Below are 21,939 nucleotides of genomic sequence, written 5' to 3'. Positions count from 1 at the left end.
TGGATCAGAATTGAAGATGCAAAAATGAACCCACAGAACTATGCCTACTTAATCTTTGATAAAGGAGCTAAAACATTAGTATGGAAGAAAGATAGCCTCTTTAACAAATGGTGCTGGCAACACTGGCTCAACACATGCAACAAACTAAAACTAGATCCTTATATATCACCCTGCACCGAAATCAATTCCAAATGGATTAAAGACCTCGGAATCGGGGGCTGGGGATATAGCCTAGTGGCAAGAGTGCCTGCCTCGGATACACAAGGCCCTAGGTTCGATTCCCCAGCACCACATATACAGAAAACGGCCAGAAGTGGCGCTGTGGCTCAAGTGGCAGAGTGCTAGCCTTGAGCAGGAAGAAGCCAGGGACAGTGCTCAGGCCCTGAGTCCAAGGCCCAGGACTGGCCAAAAAAAAAAAAAAAAAGACCTCGGAATCAAAACAGACATCCTGAAAACACTAAAGAAAGGAGTAGGAGAGACACTTGAGCTCCTTGGAGCAGGATGGTACTTCCTTAACAAAGACCCAGAAAGGCTACAAATCAAAGAAAGGTTGGACAAATGGGACTGCATCAAATTGCAGAGCTTCTGCACAGCAAAGGACATAGCTCTCAAGATAAACAGTAAGCCTACAGACTCGGAGAAGATCTTTACCGACAATTCTAAGGACAAAGGCCTCATCTCTAAAATATATGCAGAACTAAAAAATTTACCTTCCTCCAAAACAAAACCGCAAAGAACCAATAGCCCCCTCATCAAGTGAGCTAAAGACTTACACAGAGACTTCTCTGATGAGGAAATGAGAATGGCAAAGAGACATATGAAAAATTGCTCTACATCACTGGCCATAAAAGAAATGCAAATCAAAACAACATTGAGATTCCATCTCACCCCAGTAAGAATGTCATATATCAAGAAAACTAACAATAACAATTGTTGGAGGGGATGTGGCCAAAAGGGAACCCTACTTCATTGTTGGTGGGAATGTAACCTGTTTCAGCCACTCTGGCAAGCAGTATGGAGATTCCTCAGAAGGCTAAATATAGAACTCCCCTATGACCCAGGAGCTCCACTTTTGGGTATTTTCCAAAAGACCACAAACAAAATCACAGTAAAGCCACCAGCACAACAATGTTCATCGCAGCACAATTTGTCATAGCTAGAATCTGCAACCAATCCAGATGCCCCTCAGTAGACAAATGGATCAGGAAAACGTGGTACATATACACAATGGAATTTTATGCCTCTATCAGAAAGAATGACATTGCCACATCTGTAAGGAAATGGAAGGACTTGGAAAAAATTATACTAAGTGAAGTGAGCCAGACCCAAAGAAACATGGACTCTATGGTCTCCCTTAATGGGAATAATTAGTACAGGTTTAAGCAAGTCATAGCAAAGCATCACAAGACCCCAATAGCTATACCCTATGATCACATAAGATGATGCTAAGTGAAATGAACTCTATGTTATGGAAATGATTGTTATATCACAGTTGTAACTACTTTCAACGTCCCATGTGTTTCTGTAGCTTCTATTATTGATGATCTTGTATCACCCTCCTGTGGTTGTACCTACAGTATCTCTGTAATCTTATCTGAGTATATTGGAAACCGTGCATACTGGTATTAGAAGTAGGAAATTGAAAGGGAATAGCAAAATTGAGAGACACAGGGTAAAAAAGACAAACAACTTCAAAAGCAATACTTGCAAAACTGTTTGGTGTAAGTGAACTGAACACCCCATGGGGGGAAAGGGAGAGGGGGAGGAGGGAGGGGGTATGAGGGAGAAGGTAACAAACAGGACAATAAATGTATCCAATGCCTAACGTATGAAACTATCCTCTCTGTACATAAGTTTGATAATAAAAAGTTGAAAAAAAAGAAAAAAAGCTACAAGGAGTTACTCATCAACCCAGAGAAAAATGCAGTTTTACTTGGACTGATAAATGGATGTGGGCAATGAGGGAATGAAAAGAACAAACTGAAGTTTTAGGGCCAGAGTCGTTAAAGATGAATTAGAAGATGGTAGTGTGGGCATAAGGAATATGCATATTTAAGTGATGATATCAAGCACATAAACCTTAGGGATGAGTTCTGAGCTGAAGATGCATGCTAGAGCCATGGTATTTAAACGCTGCTCCACTGTGATGGTAGTTAAGAAGTAGTTTTTTATGTTATTAATTTGTCAGTTAATTAAATATCTGCAAGATATAATATAAAAAACATTTTGAAAGCAAAGAACCTGCATATTAGTACATTAAAGCATCAAATCTAGATAGAAAGAATTTACATTTTCATTGTTTATTTTTGTCTTGGTAAAGTTCTTCTCAATTATCACCCAAGAAACTAGAGTCTTCTTATTTCAATGACATTTTAAATATATACATAGGTGGATAACTTATATTCCTATTTGTCATTTATGCACATGTGTACCTGGATTTATCTCTGTATAAAACAAACCAGGGAGTTCTTCATGCTGATAATCTGGAACATGTATGAGGTTCTGAAAATCATTGCTGAATTTCTTTAATATAAAAACCAAAACTAGGAGGTAAATTTATTTCAAATATTGTTTCAAAATCACAAAGGAAAACAAGAAGATAAGCAAGCATGCTGGTGGCATAAATAACTAAGGACAGAACCTTCTAGAGTAAGATAGAGACCAATTTCTATCCCTGCCATTTCTGCTCCAATCTGTGGGCTACTATCTTAGGTTACACCTGTCAGACATTTTCTCTTGACTTAGGTATCAAATTGGCTGCTAAACCTTCTTGCATGATCTGTATGGGCATGGTTTCTTTCATTTTTGTATGGTCATTTATCAGTGAGAACCTCTGCAATAGAAAGAAAGCCAAGAATATGCATGTCCACAAATAAATCAGATCTCATCTTAGACAAATAAAACTCTCCCACAAGGGGTCTTTGATAATGGTTGGTGACATCTGGATTGTATCTGATAGGGAATAACAACACAGAGATTAGTCTGAAGCAGCAATATTTGTCTACAGTGAAAGAACAGAGAGAGAGAGAGAGAGAGAGAGAGAGAGAGAGAGAGAGAGAGAGAGAGAGAGAGAGAGAGAATGAGAATGAATATATGTGACCTAGGGCTTGAAATTAGAGCCAGAATATAGTCGTTGAGCTTTTATGCCACGCAAGGCTAGCACTCTGCCTCTTGAGCCACATCTTTACTTCCATATTTGGTTGACTAAATGGAGATAAAAGTCACATGGATTTTCATGCCTGGCCTGGCTTCAAGCCTCAATCCTCAGATATCAGGCTCCTGAGTAGTAGGATTACCTCATGAACTGCCAGCATACAATAAGATTTTTAGCAGTGACCTAAAATATAAATGTTAACAAAAGAAAATGGTCAGTGGGGAAGGAAATGGGTCTATGGCCATTTAGTACAGAACTCATGACACTGACTCAGTTGGTTTGTCTTAACATCACTTTACTATCTGCAGTGAGAACTGGGATGGAGATGATACAGGTAGGTATTCTAGACTAAAGTGAAATGCTGACAGCCCTGGAGAGAGAAGCTACATAGAAAAAACACCCAGATTCCTTTCATACTAGCAACCAGAAAGTTACTCAAGAGCAGATGGAAGATAAAATCATGAAACTGAGCTTTTTCTGTTGCAATAGGGATAGAGCAGAAAAAAAACATTCATGTGTGTACAGATTTCCCTCAGCCATTGTCTGTCCTGAGACCAAAAGAGTAAATATAAATAAATTGTTGAGTTACTTACAGCTTGTTCATGTCATGCCCAGATGCATCGCTGTTACAATCATTTGTCCCAAAATGTAGAGAGGAAAAAATCCAGCAATCATCACATCTCTATCCATGTGTGCACACCGTTTCATGGTAGAAAAGCAGCTAGTGCCAGCTAAAGGTATAACAGGGAGGAGCATAAATTCACAAACCCAATGTCCACAACAGCCATAGACGATTGGTGATTGATTGAGGTAGCTTTAAACAAACTTTTCATGTGTAAGGGCCTCTACAAATGCACCTATTCACTATTGCCTTGGAAGCAAGATGCTGCATGGAATTTGTGACTAATATATTTTGATAAGTAGAAAATATGAGAATTTGTTTTTATATTGATTCAGGCTTTTGAAAGAGAGGAATTTCCGCAATTTCCACCTACTCAAAGGCCAGAACATCATTAAAATATCCTCAATTGAAGATCCTCAGTAAGTTAAAGTCAATGCCAAAATTGAATTTCAAATTTGCATTACAAACTTTCATCTTCAGACAGGCGATTTTTTACTAAACATGCCAACATACATCAAACATATTTTTTTGTGATGCTCTGCTCTGAGCACATGTTGGAGAACTACTTAAGTAGTAGGAGATAATAAAAAAATAAATTAAAAAAATATAGGAATGTCAGCAGAAAGTAAGGTACAATGAGCCATAGGAGAGAGCAAAAAGGCATGTCATTATGTGACCATATGTCTTAAATAGTCATGTGTTTCTTTAGTATCTTTAAACATGGTATACAGACAAATGATTCGACCTGTTTAATAATGAATAATGAACTTCTTATAAAACGAAAAATTAAATTATCAGGAATGTAGTATTTACTTACTAGTAATAGACATAACATCAGTTGGTAATATAAAAAGACAAAAGCATAAATAGACTGATAAAATGTATATAACTTTCTATGTATTATATTTTTTAAAGTGATTAAAGAAGAATATATTCAAAAGTATATCCAGCCATTGGTAAGCAACTTATTTTGAATCTCTATTTTCCCCAGCTATTACTTCATAAAGGCAGTACTTTATCATATACAGTTGAAGTATGTTTTTTGTAGTATATAAACCCATTCATGAATACTAAAACAGTATAAGGAAAGAAGAGAAGGAGGAGGAATCAAGAAAGGAACGAAAGGAAAGAGAGAGATAATGGAACCAGAGAGAATGGGGGAGACTAATAAAACAGAACATACTGATGAATATGGAGCAAGGGAGATGTGTGAATGGAAATACACACGTCATTAAGCAAATAACTCTAATGAATATGTGGAAACATGGAACTTTTTAAAGAGCAAAATATTAATGAATTGTGACTAAGAAGAACAGTGCTTGGCAGTAGAAAGATAATTTACTATAAAATGTAAAAAAAAATTCATAAGCCAGGCTACACAGGAAGCAGAGATCCGGTGATCATGGCGTAAAGCCAACCAGAGCAGTAAAGTCAAGAGAATCTTATTTCCACTTAACCACCACAGAGCCAAAAGTGCATCTGTGGCTCAAGAGGTAAAGCACTGGTCTTGAGTAAATAAAGAAGAAACTCAGGGAGAGAACCTATGCTTTAAGTTCAAGACCCAGGACTGGTAAGTAAAAAGAAATTTTAGGAAAATGATTAAGAAAGCACAATTAGAAACCTAGTAGCAAAGAAAATATACTAGTGAAGATGATTGGATAAGCACAGAGTAAATAGAAAAAAAACAAAAATATTCACAATAAAATTCAAATTTTGCGGTCTCTCAGTACAACTGCAGACTTTACCATTAGTAGAAAAAGGGTAAGAATAACTTATTTATTGAATTCATTCCAAAAATATAAACTAATATCTGATGAAGAAAAGGAATGTCAATAAAATCTAGACATTCTACACATTTGATCATATAGGGAAATTTAATCTTAAGAGAGCTTATTCCTTGCAGTGCATGTGTTTTTTCCCTAAAGCCATGCAGAAATTTTCTATCTGTCCTTACAAGATGATGTAGCACTTGGGGGCAAAGATGCAGCCCAGGAGCCCTGCACTGGAGGCCAGTATGGAGAAGACCTCCACAGCCACCATTACCTTCCCTTTGGCACTGTGGTAGACAGGCAGGAAGGTGAGCCACATACTACAGAACACCAGCATGCTGAAGGTGAGGAAGTTGGCTTCATTGAAGGTGTCAGGCAAGTTCCTGGCCAGGAAAGCCACAGTGAAGCTCGCCAGGGCCATCAAAACCAGGTATCCCAAGACACAGTAGAAAGCAGTGAGGGAGCCCTTGTGACACAGGATGATGATGTGGCCTTGTTCCGAGTGTGTATCTGTGTCAATGAAGGGTGGGGACCTCCCTAGTCAGAGTATACAGAGAGTCACCTGGATCAGGGAGCAGATGGGAATGATGAAGTTAGGAGCCCCTGATACCAGTAGCCACCTCATCCTTCTCCCTGGGAAATTGAACTTGAAGCCCAAAAGCACAGTTACAGATTTGGCCAAGAGAGCAGAAACAGCTAGAGTGAAGGCAACTCCAAATGTGGTTTGCTGTAGGATGCAAGTGAGTGTGTTTAGATGGCCAATAAAGAGCAAGGAATAGAGAAAACAGAAGGTGAGGGAGATGAGCAGGATGAAGGTATGCACCCTGTTATTAGCCTTGACAATAGGGGTGTTCTGATATTTCGGAAAGACTGCAAGAACAACTGCTGTGAGTGTAGTAAAAATGAGAGCCACGCAGGCCAATGCTATCCCCAAGGGCTTTCCATAAGCCAGGAAACTTCCATCTCTTTGGAGGCACTGGTTTCTCTGTGTGTTGGTGTACTGCTGATCTGGGCACTTCACACACTGCTCCATATCTGGTGAGGAAGTCAAATAACCATTATTCCCTTTTCAGTACTTCGAAATCCCTACACAGAGGTAATCCTAACAAGTTAATACTTATTAGCCAAAAAGTAAACATTACCAAGTATTGACAGACATGTTCAGTATTATTTGGTGTCTTCATCATATTCCAACACACATTCCCACATTCACTCTGTCTTTTTTGTCAGTGGTGGGGCTTAACCTCCTAGCCCGGTGCTGTCCCTGAGTTCTTCAGCTCAAGTCTAACATTCTAACACTTGAGCCAAAACACCATTTACGGTTAATTGGAGCTAAGAGTTTCACGGACCTTCTCACCCCGGCTCAAGTCACTGGTGCCCAGGCCCATATTTACTCTCTCTCTCTCTCTCTCTCTCTCTCTCTCTCTCTCCCACAGTGACTATAAAAATATTGTTTCTTGCCATTTATAATATTCCAACAGATTGTTCTTCATGCTGCCATAGTAATTCTCAGACATGTGTGTACTACTCAATGGTCTCATCAAAAATTGTGGATAATAAAGCTTAAAAACTCTCTGTGCACTGAACATAGGAGCCATGGAGCCCTCCCTTGCATTTGTTATATTTATCTCTCCTAGTTAACCTGTGAAGCAGCAGAGAGCATAAAATTAAATTACTCTTTGAAGCTCTAAAGTCATTCTTTACACAACACTTTCCTGCTTCTTACACACATCTCAAGCCCAGCACACTTTCTCTGTTGCAAGAATATTTCTGGGCAGTAGGTAATAAATATGTCCAATGTCTCTGATTTATTTTATTCTAAAGTGAATAAGAAGATGGAGACCTTAATTTCAAAGTGGGTTGCACTTGATATGATAGATGATAAACTTACATTAGTGATTACTTGAATAAACATAAATCAGAGTGGAAACTAATCCTTCAAATAATTCAGAATTCTTGAGTTTGCTTGTTTGTTCATTTGTTTTCAAAGAGCAGCATCATTCATGGTCACAATTAATTTAGTATCTGAAGAAGAGTTGGATGCTACAATTGTAATATACATCTTTATCCCTATGTCATGAAATTGTCTGTCCCATTAGCTATCTCATTCTCTGAGCAATAAGTGCAATCAAAGCAACAGGCAGCCTTTCTCTCCTAAGGAGACTTTCTGAATCCAGGGCTACAGTAACTCTTACTGCAGACAGAATGCAGAGGCTGAGAAAAATCAGATATATGCCAGTAGATATTCAGAATTTTACCTAACACTCCAAAAATTCCACTATTTTAAAAGAATAGGATTATTAACCATAGTATTTTATGCATATAAGTGTGGTCATTTAATTGAATACTCTTATAGATTCCACATCATACCACAAAAGGCTTATATTCTATAACATTGATCTCTATCTAGCCAGGTGAAGTATTGAGGAGTATGTGACCTTTGACACTTGGAGATTAATTGTGAGAAAATAAGTCCTAGTGGCCAGCCCTATAGAGTTTACTTGAACCTCCTACTCAACTGTGACTGATGATGAGTAAGAGGGAAGAATCCCCTTTGAAGCCTTAAAAGTATGCTGAAAGATAATGCACAGGGTTACGGTTATTTGAACCCAAGGCCTATCACAACTTATTTTTCCTGTGGCCATATGGTGAGAATCTTCTTCCTCAGGCTCCTTAGCTGATTCCTCTCAGCAAAGATGACTAAGTAGTAGGTAAGTAACCATTCAATGGAACTTCCACAAGACAGAGAAAAATAAAGTAATTCCTCTGTTATTTTGTCATAGTATAGAAACCTTCTAAAAATGCTAAAAATGCAACTTATATTTTATGATAATATTCTCAATTAACATTTAGAAACAGACTGTTAACATTTTTTAACAGCAGATGCTGGGGCTTGAACTCAGAGTCTAGGTGATACCCTTGAGTTTTTTTCCCCTCAAGATTAGCATTCTTCCCCTTGAGCAAAATCTCCACTTGAGCTTTTTGGTAGTTGAGTTAAGAGTTTCACAGACTTTTCTACCCACTTGTAGTCTTAGATCTTGTAATCTTAGATCCAAGGCCGTTAGCCGCCTGAATAGACAGAATTACAAGCATGAGGCACCAGCCCCCTGCCCTGTTAAATAATTCTGTTCCTTTCCTATCCAACAGTCAGTTAATATAATTTCTTAAGTTTGAAATAATTAAATGCACCATTCTGTGTTGCTAGTAAGCACATAGGTTTAAATTGTGTGTGGTGGTGGTGTGTGTGGAGGGCGGGGGGTTGCTATACCTAAGTCTTGAACTACGTGCCTAGGTTTTGTATCTGAGCTTTGTTACTTAAGGTTAGCGCTCTAATGCTGGATCCATAGCTCCACTTCCAGCTTTACTGATGGTTAAATGGATAGGAGTCTCACAGGCCTTCCTGATAGCAAGGATTTGAAAATATGATATTCAGATCTCAACCAGTTAAGTAGCTAGTATTACAGCAGTAATTTGCTGGTACCTGACCAAGTATAAATTTCAAGGGTGAATTTTACTTAATTTTATGTCCTTAAAATCATTACAAAGAGAGCCAACACACCTCTGTAGTTTCTATGGCCCACCATATGATACGGCTACCATATCTTCAGATAAAGACAGCTAATGGCCATGAAGAGCATATGGAAAAAAAAACCTTCCTACTTTCACTTTGAAGTTCAAGACCTTCTGTGAAATTCCAAATGTTCATTATGGCATATTCTGTGTCCAATTTCCTTTTCTCATACCCACCATGACTTTCCTCTTGTCACTGGTAGGCAGGCAGGAAAGTGAACCAGACACTTCAGAACACCAGCATGCTGAAGGTCAGGAACTTGGCTTCATTGAAGGCCTCAGGTAGGTTCCCGGCCAGAAAAGCCACAGTGAATCTGATCAGGGCCAAGAAAACCAGGTATCACAAGACACAGTAGAAAGCAATGATGGAGCTCCTGTTACAAAGGATGATGATGTGGCCATATTCGGACTGTACATCTGTGTCAATGAAGGGAGGAGAAGTTCCTAGTCAGAGTTCACAGAGAGTCACGTGGATCAAAGGACAGATGAGAATGGTGAAGTTAGGTGCCCATGACACCAGCAGCTAACCCATCCTTCTCTCTGGGAAAGTGACCTTGAAGGCCAGAACCACAGTTATGATTTTGGCCAAGACAGCAGAAATGGGTAGAGTGAATGCAATTCCAAAGGTGGTTTGCTGTAGAATGCAGGTAGGTGACTGTGTTGGGATGGCCAAAAAAGAACAAAGCACAGAGAAAATAGAAGATGAGGGAGATGAACAGCATATAGCTGAGCACTCTGTTATTAGCCTTGACATTGGGGGTGTTCTCATATGTCAGGAAGCCTCCAAGAACAACTGCTGTGAGTGTAGATAAACAAAGAGCCATGCAGGCCAAGGCCATCCCCAGGGGTTCTCCATAAGCCAGGAAACTTGCAGCTCTTGGGAGGCACTGGTTTCTCTATGAGTTGGCACACTGATGATCTGGGCACTTCACACACTGTTCCATATTTGTTAAGGAAGTCAACCGTTAGTCACTTCTCAGGAAATTAGGAAATCCCTACAAAGCGATAATTCTAACATGCCAAGATTTATAAGCACAAATGTAAACATAACCAAATATCACCAGATATGTTCAATATTATTTTATGTCTTCATCATATTTCAACAAACAACAAACATTCCTATATTCTCTTTTTTTTAACCAACAATGACTATTACACATATTACTTCTTGCTATTTCTAATATCCAAAAATATTTTTTTTCTATGCCTCTTAGTGTTCCATAGATATTTTCAGTCTTGTTGACACTACTCAAACCCCTCATTCAAAAGTGTGCAGAGTAAGGCTTGCATTTCCCTACAAGTCTCTGTCCAATATAAAAAGGATCTATTTATTGCTTCCATGAAGTGATTATATTTGTCATTGCTTCTCACCTGCAAAGCAGTGGGAAACAGAAAATCAAATCTCTCTTTGAAGCTCTAAATTCATGCTGAGCATTACCTCTTGACTGATTCTCACACAAAACTCAATCCACAGCACTTGCTCTGTTGCAAGAATATTTCTGGGCACTATAAAATAAAGCTGTGCAAGATCTCTCCTTTCCTTGTATTCTAAAGCTCATTTTGAAGAAAATGGAGACCTTATCTGTAAAAAGTCTTGCACTTAATATGAATCCTTAATAGTCTGCTGTAAGACAATGAACAGACCTAACATTTTAGCGGTATTTGAACACCAGAACCATCGTATCTTCTTAATTTAGCCAGTGTCCAGGCAGTGATAATCTTCTTTTTGCTCAGGTTCCTTCACTAATTCCTCTCACCAAAGATGCCTAAGTAACTGGCAACTTACCATTAAATGGAAATTCCCCAATGGAGCAAAATAAACCCTTAAAATACATAATGTGTTTGTTCCAATACTTTGTTACAGCACTGAAAAGTGCTAAGAAAAATGCAATTTAGATTTTATGATAGCTTTTTCAGTAAATATTTAGAAATACACTGTAAACTGTTTTTTCCCAAGCTGATCCTGGGACTTGAACTCAGAGTCTATAGTCACTACCTTAGAGATTTCTTTGCTTAAGATTTGCATTCTACCACTTGAGCTAAATCTCCAGTTGAGCTTTTTGGTAGTTAAAAGAGGTAAGAGTCTCACAGACTTTTCTTCCCAGTCGAGAATTAAACTGACCTGTTACCTTAGATCCCAGGCTTTCAGCCACCTTGGTAGATAGGATTTACCTGCAGGTGCCACTAGCACCCAGCCCTCTTTAATTATTCTGTTCCTTTCCTACGCAACAGTCCATCAATACAATTTCTTAAATGGAAATATTGAAATGTATAAGACTTTGGCTAAATAATCATACCAAGTATACATTTTTACATATGTGTGTCAGACTGTCTTGAAATGAGAGACTATTATGTCTGTATGAGCTTTGTTCCTTAAGGTTAGCCCTCTAATGCTTGACCCAGAGCTCAACTTCAAGCTTTACTGATAGTTAATTGCAGTAGAGTTTCAAAGCCTTTCAACAAGATTTTCAGATCTCAGCCAGGTAAGCAGCTAGTATTACAGAAGTAAGATGCTGGCACCCAACTAGGTCCAAATGTCAATGGTGAATTTTGCTTGCTTATATGTCCTTAAAATAATTATGTTTAGATCCAACACACCTCTATAGTTTCCATGGCCCACTCTACCACATCTTCAGATGAAGATAGTTGATTGCCATGTGCAGTATATGGAGAATACTTTCCTACTTTCACTTCAATTTTAAGACCTTCTGGAAAATTGCAAATGTTCACAATGTGAAACTCTGAATCACTTTTCCTTTTGTCATCCATCAGGATTGTGAAACTAGATGTTCTTAGAAAAGGATGCAGCTGAAACATGATGTGTTGTCTAAAGAAGTACATTCCACAGTTCAGTTGGAAAACCTGCACTAAGAAAAGCTCATCACTTCCTTAAATTTCTCAGAATGCAAGTCTATTAGAGAGATATAAAGAAATACCCTAGAAAAAAATCTATGGCTGAATAAAAATTATCTTTCTTAATCCTAGTCAATCGGCAAGGAAGTAAATGGCTTCAGGAGAAACCAATTCCTCGTAAATAGTCATGAATGAGACAATTCTCAGTTGCTTAGCAATAGTTTTCCAATAATTTTATAAATGTCTATAGTTTGAGATTGGCAAAATTTTATTTTATTTTATCCATTTTCTTTTTCTTTGTAGAGCCTCAACCACATGCTATTTGCTATTTAGCTAAGAGTAGATGAACAAGACGACACAGCAATGTTATCTTTGGTCACTATACCCTGGGGTCTCTATAGTGCATTCCTCATATTTGTCCATAGTTATGAATGTCCTCTGTAAAAGATTGTCATCAAGGTCCCTTAGGGCAGTCCATGAAGCCACAGGGTACATATGCTAGGTATGATAGCAGGCAGGGTTTGCACACAAGGGCCTCACAGAGGGACCCATGAGTCTTATTGCCACAGGTAGTTAGTTGCTACTCTTAGGGTTTGACAGAAACAGTCATTATTTATATATACAGATAAATTTGGGAAACAAGGTACCTGTTAAAAAGCTATAGGTTAGTAATATAATTATTAAAAATTATTAGGAAATAATTAGTTTCATAATTTTCTTTTGGGGGATGAAATATTCTGTGCTGATAGAGAATGGATGGACTAGTTACCAATTCCCTTTGTGGCTTAACATCTACACTTGCTCCATATATTTTTCCATTGTATTAACTAACAACTTGGAAACATGAAAACTTAACTAGGAACATTTTTGTCTTAATGATTGTAGTATGATTGTCTTGGAAGTAGGGAAGCTTAGAAAAGAGAAAGGATGGGTGTTATCACAGTCCATTATGGCTGGTTTGCCTAATGGATTAGCCCCTCAACTAGAGTGTCTGTCAAAGGCTGGATTCAATACAGTAATCCTCAGAGTTTATGACCTGTTATCACAATGAAAATGATACCAGTTATAGCCACCATGGGGCATTTCCAAAATTGAATGTATAAAATGATGTTGCAAAGTGTGCTCTTTGGAGGATGATTCAAAATTATAAGATAGATATTTAGTTTCAGACAGGATGTGTCCTTGGTAGACTGTTAAGAACATTTGCTAATGGAGAAGAAAGGTATAGTATAAGCTGGGATGTTAGAAGTGTCAGTTGCTCGCCTTAGGTGAGAAAGAGAATGACGTTTCATCTGAGTTTATGAGGGGTTGGCAATGGATAGACTAGGAGCTCTCAGAATGAGTCTGTCAGGAAGAAAGGCCACAAAATGGACATATGAAGAAATATTTACTCAGTTCTAACATTCTGGAAACTAGTTTTAGTTAAAAAATGTAAAAGAAAGAGATGTTTGAGACCCAAGGAAGATTTGACAAAGTAGGAGTTAAGTACTTGTGATTCTCTCTGAAGGAGCCGACCAAGCCCTGGCCCTGTGAGGTGGCTCTTGGTGGGACAGGAGAGATGAGCACTCCAGACACCGAGACCAATTCCTGCCTCCAAAATATGCTGGCAAATCAGCTTGTAAAGCCTGATTCTAGAAATTGCAAGAGACCAAGAGAACTGGAGCCTGAAATGCCACAGCTGCCTTCTCCTGAAAAATCAGATGCATCTTTTTCTGAGTATTCTGGACTATTTTATAAAGATGAAGCTCCAGAGAAAGATTTGAGTGATATGAACAAGGAAATTAATCTGATGTTGTCTACATATGCAAAGATATTAAGTGAAAGAGCAGCAGTAGATTCATCTTACACTGACGTGATAGATGGACTCTTCAGAGAAGCTAACACTATAGAAAACTTTCTAATACAAAAAAAAAGAGTTCCTGAAACAGAGATTTACAGTTATTGCAAACATTCTGAAGAGTGATAATTATACTTAAAATATGCTGAGAATTGTTTAAAACTATTGTTGTGATGAAAGAATGACCCCTATGCTCTGAAAGCTCTAGTTAAAGAAAATATGTATCTTTTGGAAACTACCTTGAATATTTTGAACTTAAAAGGAATTTTAAGCTGGATATAATGTGAAGTATGTTACTTTTCTTCATCAAATATTTTGTGTATTTATCAAAATTTTAAATCACATAGTTTTTTTTGTCTCTTCCCTTAAATTACATAGGTTTTCTTTAGCTCCTAAAAGCCTCAGTTAATTTGATTATCAGTTTACATTTTCTTTGTCACTAGATGAAAATTGTTTTTATCTAGTAAATAAAATACAGCTTATGTACTATTTTTATTTAATATTACTGATTTCATTATTGATTATTATGTGTGATGAATACAAACTTTGTTGTTTCACATTCTTTGTGGCAAAAGTAAAAAAATATAATTACTAGGACATCTAAAAAAAAAAAGAAGTACTCAGCAAATAAGGAGCAGGGTTAGTACTGTATGGGAGGACCGTGAGGTGCCTATTGTAGACAATGTAAAGAGACAGCACTCACTCTCAGTGTCCTCTGTCTGTGTACAAAATATCAAGATTGGTAGATTTTAATATGTAAAATAGACCAAACCTTGATAACTTATGAGAAATACAAATAATTAGGTGCAGAATGTCATCATTTGGAATAACTCAAGAAATGCAGAGTGGAATATGATTTTATAGTTTTCAAAACATTAGGTATTAATGTGATGGTTTTATTTGTAACTAAAAATATTTTTAGATGGCTGGGCATAATGGCCTAGTGGTAGAGTGCTTGCCTCATATACATGAAACCCTGGGTTTGAGTCCTAAGCACCAAATATATAGAAAAATACAGATGTCATTCTGAGATTCAAGTGGTAGGGTGCTAGCCTTGAGCAAAAAGAAGTCACGGACAGTGTCCAGGTCCTGAGTTCAAGGCCTGGCTTTTTTTTTTAGAAACAGGGAATATATATTGTTCCTGTAACTGGCCTGATTTTCTGAAGAGCACATGAACATGTGCAGATAATGTCACAGACATTTTAAAAAGTATAGCTTCATTATTTTGAAAAAACTGAATGATTTAATTTTATACAACAAGAAACCTCTCTATGAAGTGTTTTTCTTCAAGATGTATGCCATTCAAACCAGAAGGCCTTACCTGTGCAGGGGAAGGCACTATACCCTTTCTACTTCCCATTCTTTGTATTTCTGTTTGATGAAGAAGCATCTCATGGAATTCCTGGGCCACAACATGCACAGCAGTGTATATATTGTAACTGTCGGCTGACATAGTCATATCAACAATGTGTTGAGGCAACCAATCCAAGGAGGCATCATGAGGACAGTTCTCCCAGATGACATGATCAGACTCAGATCTGAGCAATTAAATGAGAGAAACCACAGCCAGGCAAGAAAAAGTCTTCTGGGTATTTGGAAGGGTTCACTTTCTTGACAAAACTGTGAATCCAGAAATATCTGGGTGATGGTGTGTAAAAATGAGAGTTATGTGGAATGAACATAGCATGAAATATCTCTTTCCCATGGTTAAATCCCAATCTGAGTACTTGATTAAAACTTTGCTTTTTACTAAAAAATTTCTCAACAAATGTAATTAAATATAGTAGGAATTCATTATCAGCATATATAATGACAGTATTTGCTGAATATTTATTAATCTGGTTATAATATGCCATGGATTTAAAACTATCAGAGATGGCCTGTTTTGGGATTGCTAACTCAAAGGCTACACAAACTCTGTTTTTAGCCATCTCTTCTTTCAATGCAGGAAGAATCCACAAACCATTCTCATCTTGTAAGGTTATCAGTCTCACCCAATTCCAGATGAAGTGAAGCAGTAATAAGATAGTGCCAGTGGCTACTGATGTATCCTTTGAAGCCATCTGATAGAGACCAGGAAACTTGTTATTGTCCCTTAGAGCATACTCATATGGCCAAGAGGTAAGCTAAAGGGAACAAAAACAGGATGTTGCATGAATGAAAATACTTTCATCCATCATAATCCCAGACATGATGTATGTGATGTAACTATGTAATTAAGGAGGAAGGCATGATTTTTTTAACTTTTTGAAAAAAATTAATTTTTAAAATTATTGCACAACATATCAACTTGTACAATGCCTCTTGATCATTCACTGTTTCCCACAACTCCTGCCATCTGTGTCCATCCCACATATCCCCTGACTTCAGTACTTGCATTTTCACATATGTAAATGTAATATCATGTTTTATTTGCCCACCAATCTAGTTCTTCTTCATATACCCCTTTCCACATCCCCATGACACTTTCCAACACCCCAGAGATGATATGCTTCAGTTTTCTGGTGTTCATTTTTTGTATTGTCTGTTTTTCAGATAGGTTACACCATGAAGTTCTACTCTGAGATGTACCATCATTTAGTAAGAGTGATCATGTATATATGTTAGTGGATATGAGTGTGTTCCATATATTTTAATATATCATGTTCCTATTTTATACCTACTACTATGTATGATAGAACATATTCCTCCTTTCTCTTTCTGAGCCTGACTTCCTTCATTCAATGAATCTTAGACATGAGTGTGTGTGTTTGTGTGTGTGTGTGTGTGTGTGTGTGTGTGTGTGTGTAACTACAGGGTCAGAGACTCTGGCCCTCATGCACTTCTTGGCTTTTTCCCTCAAAGCTACCACTGAACCACATATTACAGTCTAGTTTTTCCTGGTTAATTAGAAATATGTTTCCCAATTACTAGGATCACAAATGAGAACGACCAGCACAAATCTCAGCATATGTTGACACTTTAAAGTCATTTTCTGTTTCCTGATTTTTCAAAGAAAATTAATGAAAATATTAGAACTATGAAATTGAAAGGGAATACCAAAATCGAGAGACACAGGGTAAAAAAAGACAAACAATTACAAAAGCAATACTTGCAAAACTGTTTGGTGTAAATGCACTGAACAACTCATGGGGGGCAAAGGGAAAGGGGGTGGGAGGAATGAGGGACAAGGTAACAAACAGTACAAGAAACATATCCAATGCCTAACGTATGAAACTGTAACCTCTCTGTACATAGTTTGGTAATAAAAATTAAAAAAAAGAAAATTAATGAAAAGACTTAACTCCTATATCAATTTATCTGATATAAAATTTCTATACCTTTTTCCAAACCCATGTGACTAAAGATATCCAATTATTTTGGAATACTTGCTCTTTGATACAACAAAAATTGACAGGTTCATACATACAGTCTTTTCCTATCACTTTTCCAACACCTGAAATGGCACCTAATTTGACATTCTTTTTTTTTTTTTTGTAGTCTCTATCTCAAATACTTGATTGTTTTTTTCATTTTTATTCAAATTAAAGAAGCATTTAATGGTTTTTCTTTGGCTTCTCAGAATTTCAAACATTCTATTCTTGATCTTTGGAGTCATTCTTAAGTCAAATGAGAGTTTCTTGACCACAAACCTATAGGACAGTGACCATTGATCCCAAAACCATAACAACTACTAAATGACAACATATACATCGTCGATCCATGGAACAGCATATACAGTGTGGATTCATGGGACAGGGGATGATTTATAGTCTGGGGGATGGGACAGAAGGGCTCAAGATTTAATTGTTCTACTCAGAATGCCAGCCATTTAAAAATGTGATTTACGAAAATTTCCATTTAATGTATTTCAAGCAGGATTGGCCTTGATAACTAAAGCTAATGAATGCAAAACTGTAGATGGATGTGGAAAAGATGTTATAGTTAAGATGATGTACATGGACAACAATTCCTGATGACTGAAAATATTAGAATGGTGTTAGGAAACTAAGCTCTTTTTAAAGTACATTTTGATGAATCGTCTTTTTGTAAATATCACCAAATAAATGTATGTATGTATGTATGTACATATGTATTTATTGGTGTATGTATGTACGTACATACGTATGGATGCATATGTCCCTACTTTCTTTCATTTTTCTTTTAAATTTTTTTCCCTTTATTGTCAAAGTGAAGTACAGAGGTGTTATAGTTTCATATGTAAGGCAATGAGTACATTTATTTTTCAACTTGTTACCATCTCCCTCATTTCCCCCCACCTCCCCCTTTCCCTCCCCCCAACCCCTGAGTTGTACAGTTGGTTTACACCAAATCGTTTTGTAAGTACTGCTTTTGGAATCGTTGTCTTTTTATCCTTTGTCTTTTGATTTTGGTATCCCCTTTACGTTCCCTAGTTCAAATACATGTATATACACTACCCAGTGTACTAAGATGAGATACAGTTAAAGTGGAGGTAAAACCACATGAAGGGAATACAACAGAAAAAAAGGGTATGATTTCACATGGCATGTTGAAAATAATTCCAACAATGATATAACACTTATTTCCATAATTTGGAGTTCATTTCACTTAGCATCATCTTATGTATTCAAAAGGGCATAGACATTTTTTTGGCTATTGTGATCTTCTGTTATGACTAGCCTAAACATGTACTAATTATTCCCTGTGAGGAAAACCATAGAGTCCATGTTTCTTTGGGTCTGAATCACTTCTCTTAGTATGATTTTTTTCAAAGTCCTTCCAGTTCTGTCAGGGTCCAGAAACCATTGTTATCTTGTGACTTTGAAATGCTCACACATTTCCAGGTGGTATGAAGCAGTGAGAAGTACACAAACAGGGGTAGCAATGGGTCCTTTGGAGCCAATGGATGGAGAGATAGACACTTGGGAATAATAGCCTGATGTTCTGCGTTTTTCATTTGTATGCATTTAGAGGTAAGTTTTACTGAACATGGTTACAGGGATCAGGATACATTTTCTTAATGTACTGGTCTAAGAACATATGGTAATAGAGGAAATTCTTCACTATCTTAAGGACAAATGAATATCAAAATCAAGTGTACATTTTTATGTTATCAAAATATATTAGACAATGTAGAGTTATCAATGGCAGTGGAGAAGCGAGCTACTTCAGGAAAGTGAACACTCTCTATAAAAGGCAAAAGTGATTAATGTACTTATACAACATCATTTAAACAAAGCACCATATGGACTTGAAAATGGTTTGAAGAAAAGGGCTTTGTAATGCAGTTTCTACTGGCTGTTTTTGCTTGTATACTCATTGCCTTATACATAATTTTATTACTTTTTAAATTTTTGCCAGTGCATACAGGAGTTTGTTTCCATGCCTTCCAAGGAAAGTGGGCAAAGAGTAGGTTCCGAATGACATGGCTAGGTTTACATGGACTTTGCCAAACACATCAGAGGAAAGGCTGGAACTTTGGTCATATAGCATGGTCAGGGCATGCTCTAGCATGGCTATGACAGTATTAGGACAGGTCTCAACCCGGCCTGGAGGCCAGCTCCTCACACAAGCAGCTCCTACTAGGTGCTGGGGAACCATCGGTGGGGAGAGGGGGAGCTTGACCTCACCAAATTAGCCAAGCACCTCCTCATAGACATCCCTGATGGCTACAAAAGCACCTGACAAGAGGGAACAACTCTTCCTTTGCCAAGGAATTAGAAAATTTGACATCTGGAGATCACTCCTATTATAAAAATTTTGAGGTAGCAGAGACAGAGGAGCGTTTGTACTTTGTGATGGAATACCTACACAGAGGAGTGCTAGTGGACTACCTCCAAAGCATGATGGAGGAGATGGTGTCAGCCAGGCCTTTGTTTCAGCCAATCCTGAATGCTGTGCACTATGCTGTGCCAAAACAGTTGCTTTGTACACATTAACCTCAAGGCAGAAAATATCAGGATATTCACCAGGAGCAAAATCAAGGCACCAATGTGGTGTCACACTCTGGCCTTGCAGAACCACGCCAGATGCTATTTCACAATCCTGCTCTCTGGACTTGAGACCACTGAGTCTTTCTTGCCAGAGAAATTCACTATGCCTCAGCAGAGATGCCAGGGACAGGCACACACCACTGACTGATGTGAGAGGGAAGTTACTGCTAAAAACATCATCAGTCCTGTTTCTCGAAATTCTGCACAGTAATACCAGTGTTCAGGGAACAGGCCTTAGAGGAAAAAGCAGTTTCCTACACCATGCTTTCTGCCTTCCATCTCAAGCTGGATGAATTGAAGTTGCTGTAACCAACTTGAGGTTTCTGAGATACTAAGGTAACTTTAAATCTCCCATCTTAAAAGGAAATCTCACTCAATGGAGTCTACATCCTATGCTCAGTTCTCCATAGGACACAGCAAGGAGTCAGAGATGTAGCTCATGTCAGCTACATCTCTGAGTGGAGGTGTATCACGGGTTGGTAGGCTATGGGCAGACAAAAAAATAAATCAGAGACAGACACCTGCTAGAAGAATGCCTTTGGATCCCCTCCCCTCTCCTCTCTCATTCTGTCATGAGACTTCAAAGCCTCTGCCAGTGGAGGAACACTGAAGTTAATTGTGCAAGACAGTGCTCCATTCTCTTCCTGTTCCACTTGCAATGATTCATCAAAACTTAATGGGAGAAATAAGCAGGACAACAGCCTTCAATCCAACCAGCTCTACTACAGTGTGAGAGACCCCAGCTTGTCTGTGATAAAAGGAAATCCCAAGTACACTGGTCCTTCTGCGGAGTTTGAGAAAGACGTGTTACCTTGTACACTCCCTGGTTGGCAGCACAGCTGGGAGGACAGCATTGTGCCTACTGCGCCATCCCAGAGGGAAACTTCCCTCTAACTTCTATAGTACAGCTTTCTGGAAAATGTCCTGGACCAGCTCAGCTTCATCTACAAAGGCTGGTAAAGGGTAGAATGTACAGTGGCACTGGTGCCAACCCCCAGGAGTCTTCCTCTTTTACAAGGACATTCTGATCTACATTCAATGGAGCTTCATGGAGGGTTTCTGGTGACAGCAAGACACCATGGCCTAAAGATGACCAACACAAGTCTGCTCACATGTTGCCTTGCTATCATTTGCCATTCTCTCTCCGGGTTTCCTAGGCTGGCCAACAAATTGTGATTCCCATTTTCTGAGAAACTCTTCTGATCACCTCCATCTCTTGGAGACTCAGCAGCTGACCAATTCCTGAGGGGAAATCAGCGATCACCAAAGTGGATCACAAACTTGGACAATGCACCTCATCACAAGGGGCTAGGCCAGGGAAATCTACTGTGGCTCAGCAGAACTGCCAGGTAGGGTCCCATACCACAGGCTAATGTGAGAATGGATCTTTGAAGGAAAAGATCATGAACATGCAGACAGAGCCTGCCCATGATAGCCCACATCAGATAAGCACTGAAACTTGTGCAATGCAGAGACCATGAGGTATGCTTTTCAGAGTGCAGAGAAGTTTCCAAGAGAAGTGCACACACTTCACTCATTCAAGAAAGACCCTGGAGCTGGGAATATGGCCTAGTGGCAAGGGTTCTTGCCTTGTATACATGAAGCCCTGGGTTCGATACCCCAGCACCTCATATATAGAAAATGGCCAGAAGTGGTGCTGTGGCTCAAGTGGCAGAGTGCTAGCCTTGAGCAAAAAGAAGCCTTGTGCTCAAGCCCTGAGTCCAAGGCCCAAGACTGGCAAAAAAGGAAAAGAAAAAGGAAGACCCTGCAGAGCTGTTGGCCTGAGAGTAAAGGGCTTTTGTAGAAGTTGCATTTAAGTTGTGCCTTAGGTCATAAGAAGGTCACTCACAGGTTAGAGACAAGCTGAATTTCATGGGAAACAGTCAAATACAAAGAGAAAAGGACTCAAATGCAGACACCCACCCTCTGGAGTTCAAGGGATAAATTTCAACTCAGCAAAACAGAAAGCTCAGATCTCCTCCCAGGCCCAATTCAACTTCAGTATTCAAATTCAGCCAATTCAGGTTCACATATCAACCCATCCCCAGGCCTCTGTAGGGCATAGGCTTTGAAGGAAACTTGGAACCTTCTCTAGTCATGGGCCACAAAAGCCCTCCTCACACCTCCCAAATGGAAAATGTCAAGTAACTAAGTTCACTCAAAATAAGATGCACAAAATA

The 21,939-nt window shown here is 38.4% G+C and overlaps 1 pseudogene; it reads left to right on the top strand.

Moving 5' to 3' along the window:
* The first annotated feature begins 13,477 nt into the window (after positions 1-13,477).
* On the top strand, positions 13,478-13,944 carry LOC125339943 (annotated as a pseudogene).
* The last annotated feature ends 7,995 nt before the right edge of the window (positions 13,945-21,939 follow it).

This window comes from Perognathus longimembris, chromosome 22, assembly GCF_023159225.1.
Source record: "Perognathus longimembris pacificus isolate PPM17 chromosome 22, ASM2315922v1, whole genome shotgun sequence".
NCBI classification, from domain to species: domain Eukaryota; kingdom Metazoa; phylum Chordata; class Mammalia; order Rodentia; family Heteromyidae; genus Perognathus; species Perognathus longimembris.
The sequence above is the reverse complement of the archived record's forward strand: the minus strand, read 5'-3'. Positions and strand labels throughout refer to the sequence as shown.